Consider the following 22,084-nt stretch of genomic DNA (forward strand, 5'->3'; position numbering starts at 1 on the left):
CCTCATCTGGACAGGGGCCTAAATGTGATCACTGTGAAAGACCGCTATCCCCTCCCCCTCAAGTTAAAAGAAAAAACAGTCTAAGTTGTGAACAGTGAAAAGCTGAAGTTAGCAGAGAAAAGCATTTGAGTTGTTGTCTTTTGTTTGAGTAAACATCACTTCATCACTGCATCTGAAATAATATAAACACTGATATTCAGACTTTTGACTGCTTTCTGTAAGAACTACAGAACACAGTAATGTACTTTTACTTTCAGTACTTAGATAGTACATTTTAAAATAAACTACTAGCAATACTTACGTACCAAAAATGTTATATACTAGTACTTTCCCTTTAGTATGGTCCTTAAAGAAGACTTCTACTTCTACTCAAGTCACTTTTTTAATAGAGCACTTGTACTTTTACTCATGTCTAGTACTTTATGCATGTCTACATGGGAAAAGGTATATACTAGTGCAAAAATTAAAACACTGTGAAAAAGTGTGTTCATGATTTTATTTGATATTTTATATATATTACATTTTGAAGTGACATTTCAAAGCCTCGTCTTTGCATCTCATATATAACTATTGTTACTAGTATAATATTGTTATTGCTTTTTACTTCTATTATTTATATTGCGTGTATATAGTGTAATTTATCTACATTTTTGCATCTGAGTGTCTTGCTATCCGTTTTCTGCAGTGACACTGAGAATTTCCCCACTGTGGGACTAATAAAGGATAGTGTTGTCTTACTAGTACAATAGGCTACAATTACTGCTAATTGTATTATAGCAGATAAATCAAATGAACTGATCCATGTGACGGTTAGAGCAGTATAAACTAAAAGAGATTTAGATTATACTTTACATGTTGCCAGCACAGTAGTCTTTTTATAGTGATGAGTAATTTGTGAATTAATTACAACAGTTGCAAGAAAAGGTAATTGAACCTTTTGGAAAGATCAGTCCTAACTAAACTAACAACACACACACAGCTGTTCTGTTAATGTTTTTTTCTGAGCACATTGAGGACATGCACATGTTAACAACAGCTATTTGGCAAAAGGTGATCCCGTTAAGAAGATGAGATTGGACATGTAATATATAGACATAAATGTTCTACTTAATAAAGACTGGTTAGTATGAACTATGCCTTCAGTTAAACAACTTTCAATACATCACAGAGTGTTACGTGGATGCTGAAAGCTGGAAAGATTATAAAAGCATTAAATGTATGAAAGTCCAATTTGCAAAAAAAAAATTTTACATTCTGCCTTAACAGCTCTTGACAAGTTCCCCACTGAAATAGATGTTTAAATGCCCACTACACTTATGTGTAGGCTTTGTGTGTTAAATGTGCTATATGGGTGGCTTGTTCTGTATGTATCTTCTGAATAGTGTTTGTTCAAATGTATATCCTAATAGTCTAGTCTAAAATAAAAGACCTGGACATACATCCGTCTACGGTTAGACAAATTGTCTACAAATTCAGAAGAAAATTCAGGACTATTGCTGCTCTCCCTATGAGAACTGTTAAAATCATTCAATAAGCACAATGGGGACAGCTAAACTGGTAAAGTAGTAGACCCTCTGTAGGTGAGTGTGCAGTCTCAACTCAATCTTGGATGCACTACATCTGCCATCTTACCGGTGATGTTGTGTCACCTATGGCCTCTCATTACCAGAGCAAAGGTGGGGAGAGTTTCTACCAAACTTGTTATATAACTTGTTGTGCCCAGTTTTGCCCAGATGGTTCAGTCTGATTGTGTGATGTGGGCTTGTTTAAAACTATTTGATCGAAAACACGGTTTCCTGGGATACCGTAGTGACCACCTAGTAACACCATAGCAACCACTTAGCAACACCACAGCAACCACCTGGGATACCGTAGCAGCTACTTAGCAACACTATTGAGACCAACGGGAATACCATTGCAATCATTTAGCAACATTTACCTACTGCCTGGTGGAGTCCATTTTACTGTGCAACTGTGCAACGATTCTGGACCCTGGTTCTCCTTTCTTCTTATTGTTCCACATAACGTCTGGCAATACAGGTTTGTATACAGTTTTTTGATCAGACACTTTTCTGCATAGCAACAATTTTTTGCTCAATTTGTTCCTTTAGGAATGAATGGGGTGCAGATGTTTTGGCAACATTCTCATATCCCAATGATACACATACAGAAGTCACACCCCACTAATTCCAGATTGTGCTTGTATACAGCTTTTTGATTGGGTGCAAGGTTTCTGCGTAGCAATGCATAACAACCGCAAATATAATTGTACCACAGCAAGCACTAAGCATCATCATGTCTGAAATACCTTAGTAATTATATTGTCACACTGTAGCACCCATCAAACGTCTACTTATCAATATCATAGCAAACACTGGGATACCATTAGCAATCAATTGGCAACACCTGAGCAGCCATCCTAGACACCATAGTAGCCACCTGGGATACTTAACACCACCACAGCGACCATCTAGCAACCACTTAAAAATAACGTAGCAACCCCCTGCTATACCCCAGTGTCCACTTGGCAACAAAATCATTTAGAAACCACCATCTTAGGTTTTCAGCCCCCACTGATGCCTTGGTCTGCTGATGCATCAGACATTCCTGCAGTTGATGATTGGATACTCAGGAGCAAACAAGTTTGGGAACATACTCACCAACACATACAACACATACAACTGTGCTGGGTCTTATCAGCAAAGGTGATGAGTCAGCATACAGAGAGGAGGTGCAGCAGCTGACGGACTGGTGTACAGTCAACAACCTTCACTGGAATGTAGAGAAGACCAAAGAAATGGTTGTTGACTTCAGGAAAACAAGACACGACCACTCTCCGCTCAACATCAATGGCTCCTCTGTGGAGATCGGTAAGAGTTAAGTTCCTTGGTGTCCACTTAGCGGAGAACCTCACCTGGTCCCTGAACACCAGCTCTACAGCCAAGAAAGCCCAGCAGCGTCTTTACTTCCTCCGGAAGCTGAGAAAGGCCCGTCTCCCTCCACCCATCCTCACCCTCTTCTATAGAGGGACCATAGAGAGCATCCTAAGCAGCTGCATCACTGCCTGGTTTGGGACCTGCACAGCCTCTGACCGCAAGACCCTCCAATGTATTGTGAGGACAGCTGAGAGGATCATCGGAGTCTCTCTCCCCTCCGTCATGGACATTTACACTGCCCGCTGCATCCGCAAAGCAACCAGCATTGTGGATGACTCCACCCACCCTTTACACAGACTGTTCTCCCTCCTGCCATCAGGAAGAAGGTACCGGAGCATCCGGTCCAACACGACCAGACTCTGCAATAGCTTCTTCCCCCAAGCCATCAGACTTCTCAACTCAACTCAACTTCTGAACTGATGTCTTTTCTGTTACATGCACTCTCTCTCTCTCACTGGACTCAATATTTATTACACACTGCATAATTTGCACACTACCGCCAATTATTTATTATTCTCTGTAATGTGTTGTACTGTCTGTCCGCACTTGTATTGTGTTGCACTTGTGTTTTGTATGCACTGTCTATGTTGCACCATGGTCCTGGAGGAACGTTGTTTCGTTTCACTGTGTACTCTGTATATAGTTGAAATGACAATAAAACCCACTTGACTTGACTTGACTTGACATAGAGAATGTGATTTGTCGTCGAGGCAAGCAGATCACAGATGAGGTGACACCCCTACCTACTTCCCCAGAGATCGGGTGTGGTTGTCCACTTGGTTCTTTGTGGGGTGCCAAAAGTTACTTCCCAAATATATTGGTCCTTTCAAAATTCTCAAACATATTAATGAGGTGATGTATAAACTAGATCTCCCTATTCAATACAAGGCCACTAATTCATTTCATGTGTCTCTTCTGAAACCTGTGACCAGGACCTATGGACGAGGCTATGCCAGACGCCAGGTGGATGGCACACTGGTTTATGCCATTCGGCAGTTGCTGGACTCTATGAGGTGAGGAGGCCAGTTATCTTGTAGACTGGGAGGGCTATGGCCACATACACATCACCAGAATACTAACCGGTTTCACCTGTGTCTATTGTTTTGGTTTTGTATTTATGTCTGCATGTGTTGTTAGCTCGATGTGAATATTGTCATTGATTATCGTTGCATACCAAGTGTTTACTTACCCTTTGTCTTTCTGTGTGCTCAACCTGTTTTTGATGTCTACCATTTTTTCACTTCTTGTCTAGCATTTTTAGTTTAATGTTTGGATACTGCCTTATTCTGTTTTTGACTTTTTTGTTTCTTTGTTTCTTGATTTTCTCGTCTCCTTTAAATTTTCCCACTCTCCGCGAAGGACTGTCAGGGGTGGTGGCACAGCCTAGCTCCTCTCTCCTCTCTCCTCTCCTCTCTCTCTCACTCTTTTTTTAACCTTGACATTTCCTCTTTTGAATACCATGCTGTTACTGTCTCTTCTCCCACTAGACTCCACATCATTATTCTCTATTGTCCTTCTGGTCCCTTGGGCAATTTCATTGATAAACTGGATGTTCTCTTGAGTGAACTCCCTGTTGATGCCTCACTTATTCTACTTGGCGACTTCAACCTTCCATCAGAGAAACTCCAGTCATCATGCCATCTTCCATTGCTATCATCATTTTGCTCTCACATTCAACCAGTCAATTCAACCAACACACAGAGCATGGAACACTCTGGACCTTATCTTTAGCAGACCTGTTCATGCTCTAGATGTGGCTGTTACTTCTCTGGACTCCGAACACCACTTTCTCTCTTTCTCACTCCCCCTCTCTACTCCTTCAACCACTAATTCCACAAGTTATTCCACTCTTTACTGCAATCTTCGCTCTGTCTCCCCCTCAGCTCATGCCTCAACTGTCCTGACCATTCTTCCACTGTCGACCACATTCTTCTTTCGACCTTCTCTGCCCTTCTCATCTAGGTCAGCAAATTCATCTCCACCTTCCCTGTGGCTGACAGATGTTCTCTGCAACAACCATAAAGAGCTAAGCTGACTGAAAGAAAGTGGAGGAAGTCACAAGATAACTCTGACCTCCACTCCTATCAGTCTCTTCTCTCCAGGTCTAGAATGGAAGTTGCTGCTGCAAAAGCATCATTCTACAGGGGGAAACCGGAAACATCTGACTCACGCAAGCTTTTCACCATTTTCTCCTCCCTTCTCAACCCTCCTACTCCCCCACCACCCACTACCCTGTCTGCAGAAGATTTTGTCTTTTTCTTTGAAGAAAAGGTTGACAAGATCCGCCAATCCTCCTTGCCTTTTGCCCCTTTAGACCCGGCCCTCCTCCTCCCTCTTCTCTGTCCTGCCTTTCTCCACTTTCCACAGATGACCTCCTACACCTTCTCACCTCTAATAATCCTACCACCTGTCCGCAAGACCCTGTTCCATCAACACTATACCAAACAATTGATCCAAACCTCATTCCTTTCATTTGTTTTATCATAAACAAATCACATACCACCAACCTTCAAGTCTGCCAGTGTTGTCCCTATCCTAAAGAAGCTTGGACATCGGCAACTACAGACCCATTTCTCTTTTCTCTTTCCTCTGAAAGATTCTTGAATGTTCCGTCTACAATCAACTGTCTCTTTTTCACTCTGAACAATCTACAGGACCTTAACCAGTCTGGTTTCAAAGCAGCACACTCTACTGAAACTACCTGTCTATCCTTGTCGACCTTGGAATTTCCGGCTCTGCATGACAATGGTTTGCATCATACTTGCAGGGACGCTTATACCAGGTAACATGGCAGGGGCATACATCCGGTCCTTGTAGTCTCTCCACTGGCGTTCCACAGGGCACGGTTCTTGGTCCTCTTCTTTTCTCACTCTACACTGGCTCTCTTGGTAAAGTGATATCCTCTCATGGATTCTCTTACCGCTGTCACGCTGATGACACGCAACTCATCCTTTCTTTCCCACCGTCTGACACATGGGTTTCTGCCCTGTCTCTTCTTGGATGGTGGCGCCCACCACCTTAAACTCAACCCCAGCAAGACAGAGCTACTGTACATACCAGGAACTGCTGGACTTCAAAACGTTCTTGCCATCTCCTTTGAGAACTCACTGGTCACTGCATCTACAGAGGCTAGAAGCCTTGGTGTAGTCATGGATGATCAGTTATTGTTCTCAAACCATGTTGCAAACGTAACTGGGTCATGCAGATTTCTCCTGTACAACATCCAGAGAATTCGACCCTTCCTCTTTAGAGAGGCCGCCCAGGTGCTCGTTCAGTCTCTCGTCACTTCAAGGCTTGACTACAGCAATTCCATTCTGGCTGGTCTCCCTTTGAGCACCATCAGGCCCCTGCAACTTATCCAGAATGCAGCGGCACGGGTCGTCTTCAACGTTTCTAAATTCCCCTGGGTCCCGCTGTCTTCAAACGCAGACTGAAGACTCACCTCTTCCAAAAGTACTTGGGAGCGAATGGTAGAGTACTATGGTCTCCATATTGACTTGTGTTTAGTTGTGTCTAAACTTCGAGGTATATTTGAATTTTGGTCTATTCAAACTAGCTGAGGTTATTCTTGAATAAATAGCAAAGCATTTTCGTATGTCTCCTAAATGCCCTAAATGTAAATGTAAACAACAGAGTTTATTTGAAGTATCTGCACACTCACTTGTTCCACTCTACACATTTCATATCTTAATTTTCTCACAGAGATGTGTTTATCCTTATATGTGTTAATAAAAAGGAAGTGTCATTACTTTGTGGTAATGACACCACTGAAGCTGTAGCAGTGACATCATTCAGAGACAGAGTTGGGGTAAAAGTTTCAGGAGCTCTGCTGACATTTAACATAGGGTAGCAGTATTACCATAGGTCAGTGTGGAACCCTTCAGGTCTTCTGAGCCCTCAGAGGACACTATAACATGCCAAACAGATTCAGACACTCACAGAGGTAAAAGGTAAAAGAGGCTTTACTAGTGTGTCCATAATCCAAGTTCATAGTCACAATACAGGCCAGGATCAATTCCAGAATAAAAACTAAACTGTATAACTACAAAAACTACTACTTGTTAGTACAGGTAGATTAATAGATTTTTGCATATTTGTCATATTGTAATGTTTTTAATTTAGGAGCAAACACAGAAAGAAGCTTTTAAATGATTATTCTATTTATATTGTAGATAACGTCATGTTAGCCAGCAAAATATGGCAGAAAAATAGTAATAATACTAAGAAAACAGAAGTAAGAGAACAATATAAATTGGGCAACAATATAGAACCATAAATATATATAGGCTTCACCTTACTTTTATTTTTTCCACTTTACACATTTCACATCTTAATTATCTTGCAGTGGCGTCTTTAGTTCTATATATGTTACAAAAAGGAAGTGTCATAACTTTGTGGTAAAGACGTAGCTGAAGTTGCAGCACAAACATAGTCAGGCGGACACAGAGTTGGGGTAGAAGTTCAGGAGCTCTGCTGACTGTCTGTAGTGGAGTTGAGCTGGTGTGGATGTGAGAGTCTGAATAAGCTCAAAATGAAGCTCCTCCTCATCTTCACCCTCTGCCTGATTTCAGGTAAGAAAATACACTTCTACACTGATCTTCAGCATCGGTGGTGTCAAATCAAGGCTTTGTTTAATGGACATTTCTCCTTATTTAGGAGGTGGTGAAGCTTATCGGAATGTAACAGGATATTCAGGAGGAAGTGTCCTCATTAAGTGCAAATATCAGTCAAAGCTACAATCCAACCCAAAGTACTTCTGTAGAGTTTCACGGTCAGGCTGTACTGAGCTGATCAAGACAGAAGATAAAGATAAGTGGAGTAATACAGGAAGATTCTCAGTGTTTGATAACAGCAGTGGTGCAGAGTTCTGGGTGTTGATGACAGAGCTCACTGTAGAGGATTCTGGAAGGTACCAGTGTGGAGTTGAAAAAGGCAGCAACACGACAGTGAATCTAGAGATAAAGGAAGGTGAGTATCTCCCAACACTGCAATTAGTTGGAAGCCCAAATGCCATCAGCAATAGTTAGCATCAGCTACAGTGAAGCAACAAGATTTTCTTTTAATATACAGATAGAAAGACATGTTGCAAAACATAAACCTCTGAAGTTGGGCGTCGATGTGTAGTTGGCATCTTGGCAATTTTATTTTAACTGGTTGTAGCTCTTTTACTTCATACATTTATCTCTTGATTGCCACTGAATTTTATGAGCAGTATCTAAGTTTACATACACACAATTGCTGATAGGTTCTTTAGTTCAATCCCAAAAAGGCTTTTTCTATTAATTCCTAATAGGGGCATGATATTTATTAATATTCAGTAATTTGAGTCAACCTGTTGTGTAACTCTGCGCATGTACTTTGTACATGTACTTTTTCTGGAGAAATAAGGTGATGCTTTTAGTAGGGCAATGTGTCAAAATCAAGTGCATATATGAAGTACAAAACACTGGAGATACTACTTTTTTCTTTCAAATCTTGAGCATGCAATGATACCTAGATGGTTTTTAAAGTTGCCCTAGAATTGCCCTAGAAGTAAAAATTTGAAAAGCTCAAGTTGTCGAAAACATCTTTCTAGAAAACGACATCCCTATTTGTCTAAATTAAATGATGCGGCCCTTCACTGGTGTCATCAAAAGCAATCATTTCTTTTTCAAGATGTCAGTATATAAGTCTTTTTATCAATTGTGTTTAGAAAGACTAATTTGGGTTTGTTTATGACGTTTTCATGGCTATATTAGGGCTGCATGTGATCCCAAAATAGCGTCTACTTTAAGCTGAATTTGAACCAAATCAGAAGTAATGTTCTTAGTTACATTACAAACTGAGAAAATGTGTACCTAAAAATGGACTTCCAAAAAAAATACTTTTTTTTTTTTACTTTGTACAAAACAAAAATAACACCATAATCTTACATTGAAACATTGAAATAATGTTTTATCTTTTCATCAAAAAGCCTTTTAGAGATCAGCTCATCTTCTACACATTTATTTACAGAAAGTTTGACTGAATTCTGAAACTTTTGCATGCCACTGTATGCACTAGGCTACTGACCACTCACAGTCCCAGTTTTCATCTAATTGTTTATATTTTGTTTCACTTGAATGACTAACAGATCCACTGTATGAGAACAGCATCAGTGTGATTGGTCGTATGGGAGAAGATGTGAACATCAGCTGCAAATACCCACAATCCCACAGGACTGAGTTCAAGTTTCTCTGCAAGAGAGAGAATTCTGATCGTTGTTTCTCTAAAGCATATGTTAAACAGAGTGGAAAGTGGATAGACAAGGGGAAATTCTCTGTGTGTGATGATGAAGAACAGCTGACCTTTACTGTGACCATCAACAATCTGTCTGTGGAAGACTTTGGTGAATACTGGTGTGCGGCTGAGTATGACTGGAAGTCTGATAATGGATACAAAGTTTATTTCCAACAGATCAATTTAACAGTTTCTGGTGAGTACATACCCCGTCACATTAGACTTCAGACATATTCTCACTGTGGTTCTGATAGAGGATGTGAATCTGTCCCGCACAGGTCAAAACTAGCTGAGCATAGCCCAGCAATGCTGTTTGACCACAAGGTCAAATAAAAAAACTGGTCCTAGGGGTGTATTACCCAGATTACCCAGTTTAGCTGTTGAGCAGCATGTTTTCATTTCCATGAACTACCAGGTCTATCAGCATGAACAATTTAACTGAGATGATTGTTAAGCTGGTCATAATGGCTGACTAGTTAAGTAAAGCTGGTTGATCAGTTTGGTCAAGCTGGTCATACTGATGGACCATTATGGTCAGCTTATACTTATACAGCTTATACAGTTTTCAGGGAGAACTTAAAAAGCAGTGTTAGATTACAGGTAGATTGAATGAGCTAAGTAAGCAAAGATCTCACAGGCTCTGAACTCTGAACTGATCTCTTACTTCTTGTTCTTTGCCCTGATATTCTAACAAAACATTTAGTTTCACTCAGACATTGTCAGCAATATCAGATACTTCTAATAATTTGATTATCGAGTCACTATATGTTATTGTGTTTCTCTACCTCCAGCATTTCCAGCTTCTACTCCAATCACTGTTGTGTGTGTGATTCTGCTGCTTCTGCTGCTCCTGATTGGACTCTTATTCTTCATATTCACTTATTGGAACAGAAACAAGACACATGGTAACACCACACACACACACACACACACACACACACACACACTACAGGTTTAAGCTAGATTTGTTATGACAAAAATCAATGGGGTATAATATTGCCGCTATAACAGTCAGTGGTAAACAAAACTGTTCCAAACCTAAACTCTAAACACAGGGCACACACACACACACACCAAATAATAATAATCATATAATAATAATGAAATTCACCAAATAAATGGACATTTGAACTGAGACTCCATAGAAACCATAGGGAGTAAAAGCATTCAGCTCGAAGGGGACTGGGAACTGTGAAGGGAGTAGTGCGTAACAGCGTCTCTTCATGTCTTGGGGGTTAAACCAGCTGGCCCTCATCATGAGCAACACAACACAGCCTTCACCGATATCACGTGACTAGTGTCGTGACACGAGGACCCAAAGAAAGGGGCATGGCTGGGCTAAATGGTACAGATATACTTCCCTTAATGAGGAGTTCCCAATGCACACAACAGAACACACCAAATAAGCTGGCCCATAGGAGAGGTCAGGGACAAGGAAACAGACCTAGAATTAGACTTGGGACAGAACAGGAGACTAAACGGGAGCGGGGACATTGTACTGAGCAGTACACTGGACTTGACACTGTAACAATGGCTAAATTGGAGGCTGGACAGAGGATGGCAGGCAACAGCTGTGCTTTCTAGTGATGTGGGGAGCTGGCACTGGAGCAACACAGGGGGCTGGCAAAAGAACAGACGACTAGGAGCCAGCACATGTGACCTGGAAACCAGTTATTTGGGAAAAGCTCTGAGGATTGTATGAGGAGGAGATGCTGTACAAGGGACTGGCACTGTAACTGGAGAATCTTGGGCTAAGTATTTAGATAACTAACATTAGAATGTTAGAATTTCCCAAAACCTTCATATCCTGTAAACTCCCTCGCAAATTAATGAGTAACTCAAAATTTGTGGTAAGCATGGGGAGATATTCGTGTAGCGCTTGAGGGACAAACCAGATGCTTGTAGATGTAAAATGTTACAAATATTTTACTATAAGAAGTGGAGGTGGAGCTCTGTGTGTGTTTGGGGTCATTGTCCTTTTAGAACAGCCAGTTGTAGGATGTGAGGATTGTAGCAGCCTTTTCTATACATCCTCTGCATCTACAACCTTCTTTCTGAAGGCCTTAGAGAGCTCTTCAGATCTGGCCATGGTGATCTTCACCACTCACTTCAACCATCAAGGGCAGACCAGACTAAATGTGTGATGTTTAAATAAGACAGACTCCTCCAGAATCAATTTTCTCATCATCTGCAGCTGGTGTTCTGCTCCTGATTCTAATTTAACTATTTTTTAGGTAGATTTTTCAGATAATTTCAAAATGCATTTAATTTAAGTCTGTGTTTAATTATATTACCTAAATATTGTTTAGATAAAGATCAACTGCTTATATTTTTAAATATCTTAAATACAAAGATTTCCTTTTTTTCATATCTAATTTCACGACTGTGTACGTTATGTAATCTGGATAATAAATAGGATGGTAACTAGCAGGATTACATATTAGGAGTGTAACAGTACACAGAAGTTACAGTTCAGTTCACACAATGGTTTAGATCTCATGGTTCAGTATCAGAGAATTTATCCACTGATTTCAAATTAGAATAAATGCATGTAATTTGGACCAAATTTGGAGTTTGATACAATGGTAAAAAAGCTACATACTCAAAGTACTCCACTGCATCTTTGTCTTTACTTCCAATCATTTGAAGTCAGATGATTATTTAAAAAAAAGACCTCCTGTTAGTAACAGTCATTACTTTAACCCCTACTTTAACATTTCAATACTCCAAATAAAACCAATGGCATCACCAAACAGTTACACACTACAGTTTTGAATATGGACAATTATCAAATAAATACATTTCAACTATTGTTATATTCTGGACAGCTCCCAACAATTTCCCAGAGGGTCCAGAAAGAATGCCAAAGTCATCCACAGAGGTAAATATAACATCACATGATCAAATTACTTTTGTGATATAATTTCTTTTTGATAAACAAGATTTATTTAAAACCCTAAATTTTACGTTTTTCAGACAGATTATGAAAATGATCCAATTCTGCCGCATTTCCAAACAAGAGAAAACACCACCCATCAGAATCTAGACCCCACCAACAATCAGTCTGTCTACCAATGTCTGTTATCCACAGCCAACCAATCAGATTCAGTCTACCAGACTCTGAACTAGGGTTGTATGTCACAGTAATGCTCATGGAACCCTTTGTTAATAAAGTGTTTAATATTTGCTTCAAGTCATAAAAATACATAACTGTTAACATGAACAATGTTGTGCCAAAAAAACTAATAGTGGCCTAGCATTTTATTGCAATGCCACCTGCCAGAAATATGAGAAATATATATTTAAATAGCCTAGGTATAACAATATTTACAATGAATTGAAATAATAATAATAATAATAATAATAATAATACAAAAATGTGTGTTACAAAAACATAACTCATTCTGTGTTATGAAACTCACTAAACTTGTTATGGTCCGGCATGTCAACAGTGGGAACCTTACCCAGCCTGGACATTAACACCAAGTTTGTTTATTAATAATTGTTTAATAAACAAGACCTTCACAACCTAATTTGCACATTTTTATGGACTGAGGGAAGAGGAAGCTGGTTGCTCTATGGACATAAAGGCGGCCCCACAGTTGCCCCTCAGCCTTTGGACTGGAACTCATTTGATAATTCTTTTTTTAAATTTTTTTTCTGGAACCGTTGCCATCACTGTTTTGCAGCAGTAAGGTTGCGAAGGTCTTGAGAGAGCTCACAGGTTTTACTCATCCTGAGGCATCTTGGTCACGAGTCCTTTTTATAGGCCATCGGTTGAAACAGCTAATATTAATTTGCACTATGTGGCAGGACTGTTTTCTAATCACTGATAGATTTTAGCTGGTGTTGTGACATTCCATGGCTTTTTGCACTTCTGTCTTCATGTGTTCAATACTTTTTCCCTGTGTCATTTTTCATTATTACACATTGCTTAATATATGAACATATATGGTTTGATTTCTTTGCATGTGTGGATTGCATGGGTTGTTACCTACATCTGGTGAGAATTACATGTCAATAGCACCTATAGAACAATATTTACTTCGAAAATTGGTCATGTGTTTCATACTTCTTTCACCTGCTGTATATGCATATGTCTAATGAAAAGTTTGGTATTTCTTCACATTATCTACATTGAGCACACTGCTTTTAAAGCATAATTACTGCATTATTTGCTAGACAATGCTACTGCTAAGTAAAATATTTTTGCTCCATTTGCAAATAAATGTTAAAAAAAATATGTGCAAAAGTAATGGCACAATAAATAGCTACAAGAAGTATGTTTTGTCAGACCTGTTCAATTCATCAGCATTTTAAAATGTGCAGAAAAATTTTATATGTGGAAGATTTGGTCATTGATTTCCACTTAGATAAACACCTGTAATTTGGCCAGAGATTAGAATTAGAGTTTGTTTACTACAGTTCTAGAAAGAGAACAAAATGAGGTACTCAGGTCCCAGTCGGGTAGCAGCAATACCAAAATCACACAATAACAGCATTAGAAACACCCTATGTAATAAGTATATAGGTAAGGATTAAGGAGATCTAAAAGATAATCAAGGTGGTCACATGGGACCCCACTGACATCACAGGACTGACTACCGAAGCAGGTGTTATTTGGGTGGTGGATCATTCTTAGCTATTTTCTATGATTTCTTCACTGAAATCATATCTTTTGAACACAAAAAAACACTGTCCTCTGTCCTCTCCGGAGGGGGTTCTCATATCTAAAAAATGCATTAATATTGCAATTTAATTCTTAGCACTGCAGTGAAACTGAGTAACGTGGCGGTGGTGTTTTAGGAGTGTGTTGCACTGATACAAGTGTATGAGGCACTGCTGTCATGCTGGACTGAGAATATTCAGCCAACTGCAACCCGTTGTACAGTGTCCTGTAAGCACTGATGAAGAATTCATTAATATTTTGATTAATATTTAGCAAATAGCAAAAGAAATAGAGAGAACAAGCAGTAACTGGGGAATCAGGGCTGCTGATCTACTCAGGATCATTGATGAACTCCGCCAGGTTCACTGAAATATATCTTTTGAACACAAAAAAACACTGTCCTCTGTCCTCTCCGGAGGGGGTTCTCATGTCTAATTTTTTTTTTTTTTTTTTTTTTACGTGTTCTTGACATTCTTCAAGCATACTATACTCCAAATCTAAGTTATATGGACACAATACTAACGGAAGGTAATTTTGCTCTTACTGAAGCAGCATAAGTCATGATTCAGATGTCATGTTAATAGATTTTAACAGGTGATTAGCCAGTCCTGATTTAGTATTTACTGAGGCACAGTAAGCTTATATCATCAGAAGGTAAAATAAGCCAAAAATGTTTCCTACCAAAGAATTGCTCCACCAGTTTGTACAGAAGTCCCTGTAGTTACTAAGTAATACACCTTAGTGTATGATAAGCCTTTCTGCTTTAAGGGGTTAAAACAGTTTTGGCTTTGCAAACTGATATATGGTAGCAGTGTGTTGGTCTAAGACAGTCATAGTAGCTTATACCTAATTTCATTTTGCAGTTCTCCTCAAAGCAATTCCACCTTAACTCTAGAGTCGTTACAGTTTTGCAGCCGCTTGCATTTTTTACATTCCTCCTGTCTGGTTGCTCTGATCTTTTTTACTGTCCTCAGTGACATGGTAGAGTCTTGCTCCAGACCAATTTGCTTGCTTCCTTCATGTTTGGTGTCTTGAAAGCATACACCACAGGACTGACCACATTGTATGTGACAGAAAAACACCAACACAGAAAACAAAAAGAGGAACATGGCTTCTCTGAATGTAAAATGTAAATGGTGTCCATGGTGTGTATAGGCAGCTAGCAAGCTGCAAGCATCAACAAAACAAGAGCCAGTGAGCTGGCCAGCTTCTGAGCCTTCATGAAATACACACTGGGCCCTTACACAGCCCTCGTAATGCCTCCTCTCAGCTGCTGAGATATCTTGCAGGAGATTTAGCAGTACAAAACAGTCATGGTCAGGGGAGGAAGACAGCAGCTGACACAATGGTGGTTGAGTTAGAAGGTGTTAAAGTGGTGATGATTGTTCCACCCAAGAACAGGTACAATGCCAATGCAGCAGCTACCCAACATCCTCCCAAAATGGCTCAAGAATAAACCAGTTTAGCTAACACCTAAAGAAATAGATTTCGCGTAATTACCTGTGAGCAATCTAGTATGAGTAGTTGGCAAACACTGAGGCGCAGTGTGGGAACAAGTGGGTTGTGAGGCATTAGCATCAATTTTTGAACTTTTTAAATTAGTTAAGTTGTAACCAAACCACTTCAACCCTGCAATGCTTTCAACATCATTTCCATTTCACAATAATGGGAATGATGTGTGGTCACTGACTGTAATTTTGGTTATTACATCAGTTCATCAATAAGTGGTGAAAATGTATTTAATGCATCTCTATGACTGATTCACTGCAATGTGGTAAACAATCATTGTTGTATCAAATAAATAAGTAAAGCTTAATTGTGGTAAAATACACAATATTGAATTCTGCATTAATGTGCTCCTAGATAAAAATCCCTCTCAAAAACCTCAATTCCAGCTGTGCTGATTGTTGTGATGCTCAAGCTCAGCAAAGCAGAACCTTTCAAATACAGTACTGTTTTTTTAACCAATGTGTCCTTAAAGAATACCAGCACTTCACATAGAGGATTAGAGAACACACACATGATCAGAGCTGACTTTTAAAAATCTGACAGAGACAAAACAGCTCTGCAGGCAGTTGCAATAACTGTTACTGACATGAATGAGAAGACGTGTCAGTTCAACATATTTCCTCTTTTCCAATGGAAATCTGGCGGTGTTTACTGAATCTGAATAACATACAACTCACAGCAGTTTCTACAGTTTACAGCGTGGTTCCTCCAGTGGGTCAAAGAGCACTTTCACTATAGACATTCTTTGGTAATTATAGGTGAGATTAAGTTATTTCAGATGGGAGTGGTTGGATTTCAGAGCTGAAGCTAAAGAAGAACCGCCTTCTACTGTAACCATGCAACCAGACAATATGCAGAAAGGAAGGAAAAAAGGAGCAGGAACAAAAACAACAAACACTAAGAGAGATATACTTCCACACTCTGACATCAAACAGGACGGAATGAAACACAATAACAAAAATGATAAACCCTATTATTATTATTTTTCACTATGTATTTCTTCATAATGAGATGGGTGTGTGTATGTTTGTGTGTGTGTGTGTGTGTATATATATATATATATATATATATATATATATATATATATATATATATATATATATATATTCTGTATATAGAAACCATTTCTGTCTGGGCAGCACTGCTACATAGACATGATTGACATAGTACACACACTGGTGTCTAGATAATAAACTACTTTTCTTAGTGGTAATGGTGAAATATCATTTTGTATGACCTGAAATTAAAACTATTTTTCTCAGTTTGTTTTAGTCTACAGAAGCCTTGTATTTTGGATTGGATTTAATAGTAGTAATATGTTTCAGTTTTACACACATTCAACTCTCTTATAGTCCTACACAAATCAAAGAGGCGTTCAGCATATGTCACACTAGAAGGGATGTGGCATGGGTGATGGCTGAAAACAATGTTTACAATGTTTGCATGCTTTAAAGTAAAGCATTGATGATGACCAACACTGAGCTCATATATAATTAATATACACTATATTGCCAAAATTTTCACTTACCCATTCAAATCATTAAATTCAGGTTTCCAATCAATTCAATGGCCACAGATGTATAAAACAGCACAGAGCACAGAGACATGCAGACTGCTACTACACATATTTGTGAAAGAAAGGGAGCTTAGTGAATTCCAGCTTCAGTCGTGAATGTTTTTCTCATTACTAAATATTCCACTGTCAGTGGTCAGTGGTATTATAATTAAGTGGAGGCGATTGGGAAAGACAGCATCTCAGACACAAAGTGGTAGGCCAAGTAAAATGACAGCAGGGTCAGCTGATGCTGAGGAAAATTGTGCAGAGTGGTCGGCAACTTTCTGCAGAGTCAATTGCTATAGACCTTCAAACTTCATGTGGCCTTCAGATTAGCTAAAGAACAGTGCATAGAGCACTTCATGGAATAGGTTTTCCATGGCTGAGCAACTGCATCCAGGCTAATTGTCAGAGGAGGGAGGTGAGATATAAGATGGAGCAGTAGGGCTAGTAGGGGCGTAAAAAAGCATCAGTGCTCTCCGATAAAGCATGCTTTCATTCTCTGATCAAAATTTATGCATTTATGCATTTATGCAATATATTTAACTAAATACTTCAATAATAATAATACAATAATAATAATACAAATCAAATGGTGGATTGTGCTGAAGTGTTGTGCAGTCTCAACAGCAGCCAGTAGTTGAGTAGCCGGGCTGCGTACTGCCCGGACCAAGACATTCACACCGATCACAGCAGCTCAACTCTGTAAAGCCGTGTCATTTTTTCCTACATATTAGAGCTTTTTACATTCTCTCTTTAAAAAAAATAATTAATTCAACTTGATTTATTCTAAAGATAAATGTAGAGGAACCAGAGCAGGGGCGTTTAGATCCTGTTCTCCTCAGATCTTTAGATCTATATTACTCCTGCAGTTTAAGCTGGAGCTCTTCTGAACTGTTTAGTATGGAACTAAAGATTCTTCTGAAAATGAAACTCCATCACAAGAGTTTTAAGCCATAATCAGGAGAGTTTATCTGCTGTTCCTAGAACAATATATTGACTACCCCAGAATCCAGACCTCCATATCAATGAGTTTGTTTTGTGAGAGGCATTAAAATGTTCAGATATCTATGACTGAACCTTGGAGGTGTGGAAAAGATCTCCTGCAGGTTTCTACAGAGAAACAGAAGGAATTGAAGCTGTAATAATAAAGGTAAAAGTGGACTCAATAAACTCTCTGACATTAGATTCAGTTTTGGAGTCTTTTAAATAGGTTATTTTACACTAATAATATTTGTAAAATAATATTTTGTAAATAATATATTTAATTACAGAGTTATTTATATTTAAATAATAAAAAAAGAAGTATTTCTAACATGAGTTTATGACCTGAATTTAAAACACTGGGACCCCTCAGTGAAGAAATCACCCAAATATAGAAACATAGAACGTTCTGCTAATTCACCTCGCAACACTGCACAATAGTCCTGTTGGGGGCACTTCTGCACAGTCCAGAAAGGCAGAAACACCCCAAAACGAGCCACACCTTATCCCAGTTTCGGTTTCACTAAAGGTGGAGGAAGTTGGACTTTTTGGCTGAAGAACTTCTAGAGGAGCTTCAGAAAAGGTAACAGTGCTCTCAGTTTGTTTCTGATGTGACTGTAGTGTTGCGTTTCTCTATGTTAGTGATTCTAATCTTCAGTATCAAGTAGATTTACACACTCCAACAGGACAGACACTCAAACTTTACACAGTAAAGTAGGTCACGTGATTATTACCTGTCAAGGTGTTTCTTAGCTAAAGTGTTTGTGTGTGTGTGTGTGTGTATGTTTCAGTATAAAGGTGGATCAGTACATATGAAATGTCTGATATTTCAGTGTCCAGTCTGATGTTTCTGCTGTGAGTTATGTGTGTTATGGTCCAGAGTTGGAATCTGAATTATCAGACAGGAGCTGAAATAACGTCTGTTAAAAAAAGGTGCAGTAACACTGTGTGACCCAGAAGACCAGTTTGACAAGTGTTTTGTTCCAGGCAGTGATATCCAGCACTCCAAAGTAGAGTGAATCACTCATTTTTCAATCAAGCACTCATTATATGACTTAGTCCCTCAGTCAGTGTTATTGATCATTGTTTCTAATGTGTTTGTATCTGAACTGCTGTTTACTGAAGTGCTGAAAATCTACACTTCATTATTTAATACTGAAAGACTGATTAACTCAGTTCTGATTCTTCAGTTCAAATAACTATTTTTATATTAGTATATAATACATATATATAATACATACAATACAATAAGCATTCTAATTATTTAGACTCAAAATACTATTTTTTCAGGTTATTAAAAATAACACACTGATCCAACACACTCAAACACCATGGAGCTGGTTGGTGTTTATCAGTAAAGAGGAGGAGCTTCTGTTGAAGTTGTTTGTCAATGGGTGATCAATTCGTTGTTTTAATTTTTGGGTGGTGCCTTTGTGTTCGTGGCCCTTTCATTAATTACATCACTAGACCTTGCATCTGCAGTGGGTATTCACCAGCCTTTATTAACCATTGGTATGGAAGTTCCTTAAATCTGTTGCTCTATTAGCCACTAAATGCGTTTGCTATTAAAGTTGCTATTACATTCTGTCTGTAATCTGGACGTTTACATTGGCTGATGCACTTTGGGCATGACTGGATATTAACCAAATCTAATGACTCTATGTAGCCATTATTTTAAGTAAAATTTAAAGTTTCTTCATGTGACAAATACAATAGATCACATACACTTATAAATATCCCAGTGCACTACTGACTCTTGTGCTGAAGGTCTTGTGTGTGTTGAATGAATTGTAGATGAATGCAGTAAATCCCATCCTGAATCAGCCATTCACACAACTGAGATGTTCACTGCAGTGAGGCTGAAGCACTGTCCGGGTCACGGTTCAGCTCAGAAGGTATTCTGATGTGTTAGCACATAAATTGAGGAGTAACCATGTGGATCCACTTTCTATTAGCTTTGTCACTATATTGTTAGTGAAGCACTGAGCTTACACAGCAATAAATAAACAGAGTACAGCATATAAAACATTTTTATAATGTAGTCAATTTAGAAAGAAGTCATGGATAAGTTGTGTTGACCAGTTAAATCTATCATGCTGAAACATTTGTGAATGTAGAATGTAGTTATTAGAATGTCGTCTTTAGATTGGGTTGAAGTGTGGTTTAGATGTCCTGAGGTAATTGTTATCAACTGGGGTATATGAGCTGCAACTAGCAATTTATATTGAAATTATCAAAATATGGTTAGGCTAGGTTTTCATTCCCAGGGCTTTTTTTCTGAGCCAAAAGCTTAAAGATTAAAGAAGTGGAGCAGACCGTGATTGTGATTGGAGAGCAAACACTCTACAATGGAGCTTCATCAGTCCAGCAGTGGATGCGGAACATCTGACCCAAGGTGTGCAAGGATCCATCAGCACTCAGAGAAGTAAATACTGTCTCTTACACTCAGACTTAAGAAGGTATTTACTGAACACTTTACTCTCATTGTAGATCAACTGCCTCAGCGGAAAGCCTGCAGAACCTCCAGTAAACCAACTGTGTGTCTATGAAGAGACACTGGTCTAATACAGAACCTCCTGCATACAACAGTGGAGGAAAAGAACCCAGCTCTGTGTCTATGAAGAGTGAATGGTCCATCGAGCAACCTATTGGTTTCAGCAGTGGATGAGGAGAACCCAGCTGTGTGTCTATGAAGAGTGATTGGTCTATTACAGAACCTCCTGCATACAACAATGGACGAGGAGAACCCAGCTGTGTGTCTATGAAGAGTAACTGGTCCATCGAGCAACCTCTTGGTTTCAGCAGTGGACGAGGAGAACCCAGCTGTGTGCAGAGTGACCGGTTCATTAATTATCCTAATTTCAGTAATGGAGCTTCACTTTTTGACCAAGAGTGAGTTTTTGTCTTTCAGTGAAACACTGAAGAGTAATTAAGCAATAGAACCTTACTTCATATAATACACACACACACACATATATATGGTTATGACTTAAAACCTCAGCAGGACAGTCCAGTGTGTCCAGTCACTGGCTATATGGTATTAATGCTAAAATGCTATTGCTATGCTATGCTAGTATTAAAGGTAAAGGTGCATGTATTTGTCACTGTACAGTGTACACTGTACAGCGAAATGTGTCCTCTGCATTTAACCCATCTGTGGTAGTGAACACACAGTCACACTAGTGATCTAGGGGCAATGAGTACACACACACCCAGAGCGGTAGGCAGTCAACTCCAGCGCCCGGGGAGCAGAGAGGGTAAAGGGCCTTGATGCTTGCCAAGCCCGGAAATTGAACCCACCACCCTATTATCGATAACATCAGCAGTTTCTGTTTGTCTTGCATATATGTGCTCTTATGAGAGATTCTTTTTAGGGGGTTGAATAATTCTGAGATTGCTGTTGCCATTAAGTGTGGCATGCTATGTTAAATTTGGAGAAAGCTCTTGTTCAATAGGCTGTGTTCAACTATTTAAATTGGTTTCGTTTGATGTTATATTTCTGATGATTCTGTTTGACCCCCTTTGGGCAGGGCTCCACAGACACAGCACCACACACATGCACACTGGTGGGGGGAACTGTACCCCTGCAGCAGGATTCTCAGCAACCAGTAGACAATGTCCTGTACAGAGTCATGAGGAGACACAAAAGCAGCATGAAGAAGAAGTATGAAAGCTTATTTGAGGGAATCAAAACAGAAGAGAATAAAACCCTCCTGAACAGCATTTATACACAGCTCTACATCATAGAGGGAGAGAGTGAAGGGGTGAATGAAGAACATGAGGTACTACAGATGGAGAAAACACTTAGGAGACACAGAGAAGATACTCCAATCAACTGCACAGACATCTTTAAACCTCTAAAGGATCATAAAGGTCTCAAACACAAAGAACGAGAAGATAAAGAACCAAAAGCTCAAGATCTGAGGAGTGTGCTAACTAAAGGCATTGCTGGAATTTGGAAAACTGTCTCTGTGCAGAAGTTCATTCTGGACTGGGCAGAGATTCAAGATTCAAGAGTTTTATTGTCATATGCACAGCAGAAACAGACAGTTACGCTGTACAATGAAATTCTTACTTTGCTGTCCCTCCATTCACCAATAGATAAAGATAACAAAAAAGAAATTAATAAATAATAATAAAAAATATATACAAAATAAATAAAGTATAATAATA

The 22,084-nt window shown here is 39.1% G+C and overlaps 2 pseudogenes; both read left to right on the forward strand.

Moving 5' to 3' along the window:
* LOC140565121 (NACHT, LRR and PYD domains-containing protein 3-like) overlaps window positions 1-22,084 on the forward strand; it is a 55,825-nt pseudogene that overhangs the window by 17,043 nt on the left and 16,698 nt on the right.
* LOC140565646 (NLR family CARD domain-containing protein 3-like) overlaps window positions 1-22,084 on the forward strand; it is a 30,386-nt pseudogene that overhangs the window by 749 nt on the left and 7,553 nt on the right.

Source organism: Salminus brasiliensis, chromosome 11 (assembly GCF_030463535.1).
Source record: "Salminus brasiliensis chromosome 11, fSalBra1.hap2, whole genome shotgun sequence".
In the NCBI taxonomy this organism is placed as follows: domain Eukaryota; kingdom Metazoa; phylum Chordata; class Actinopteri; order Characiformes; family Bryconidae; genus Salminus; species Salminus brasiliensis.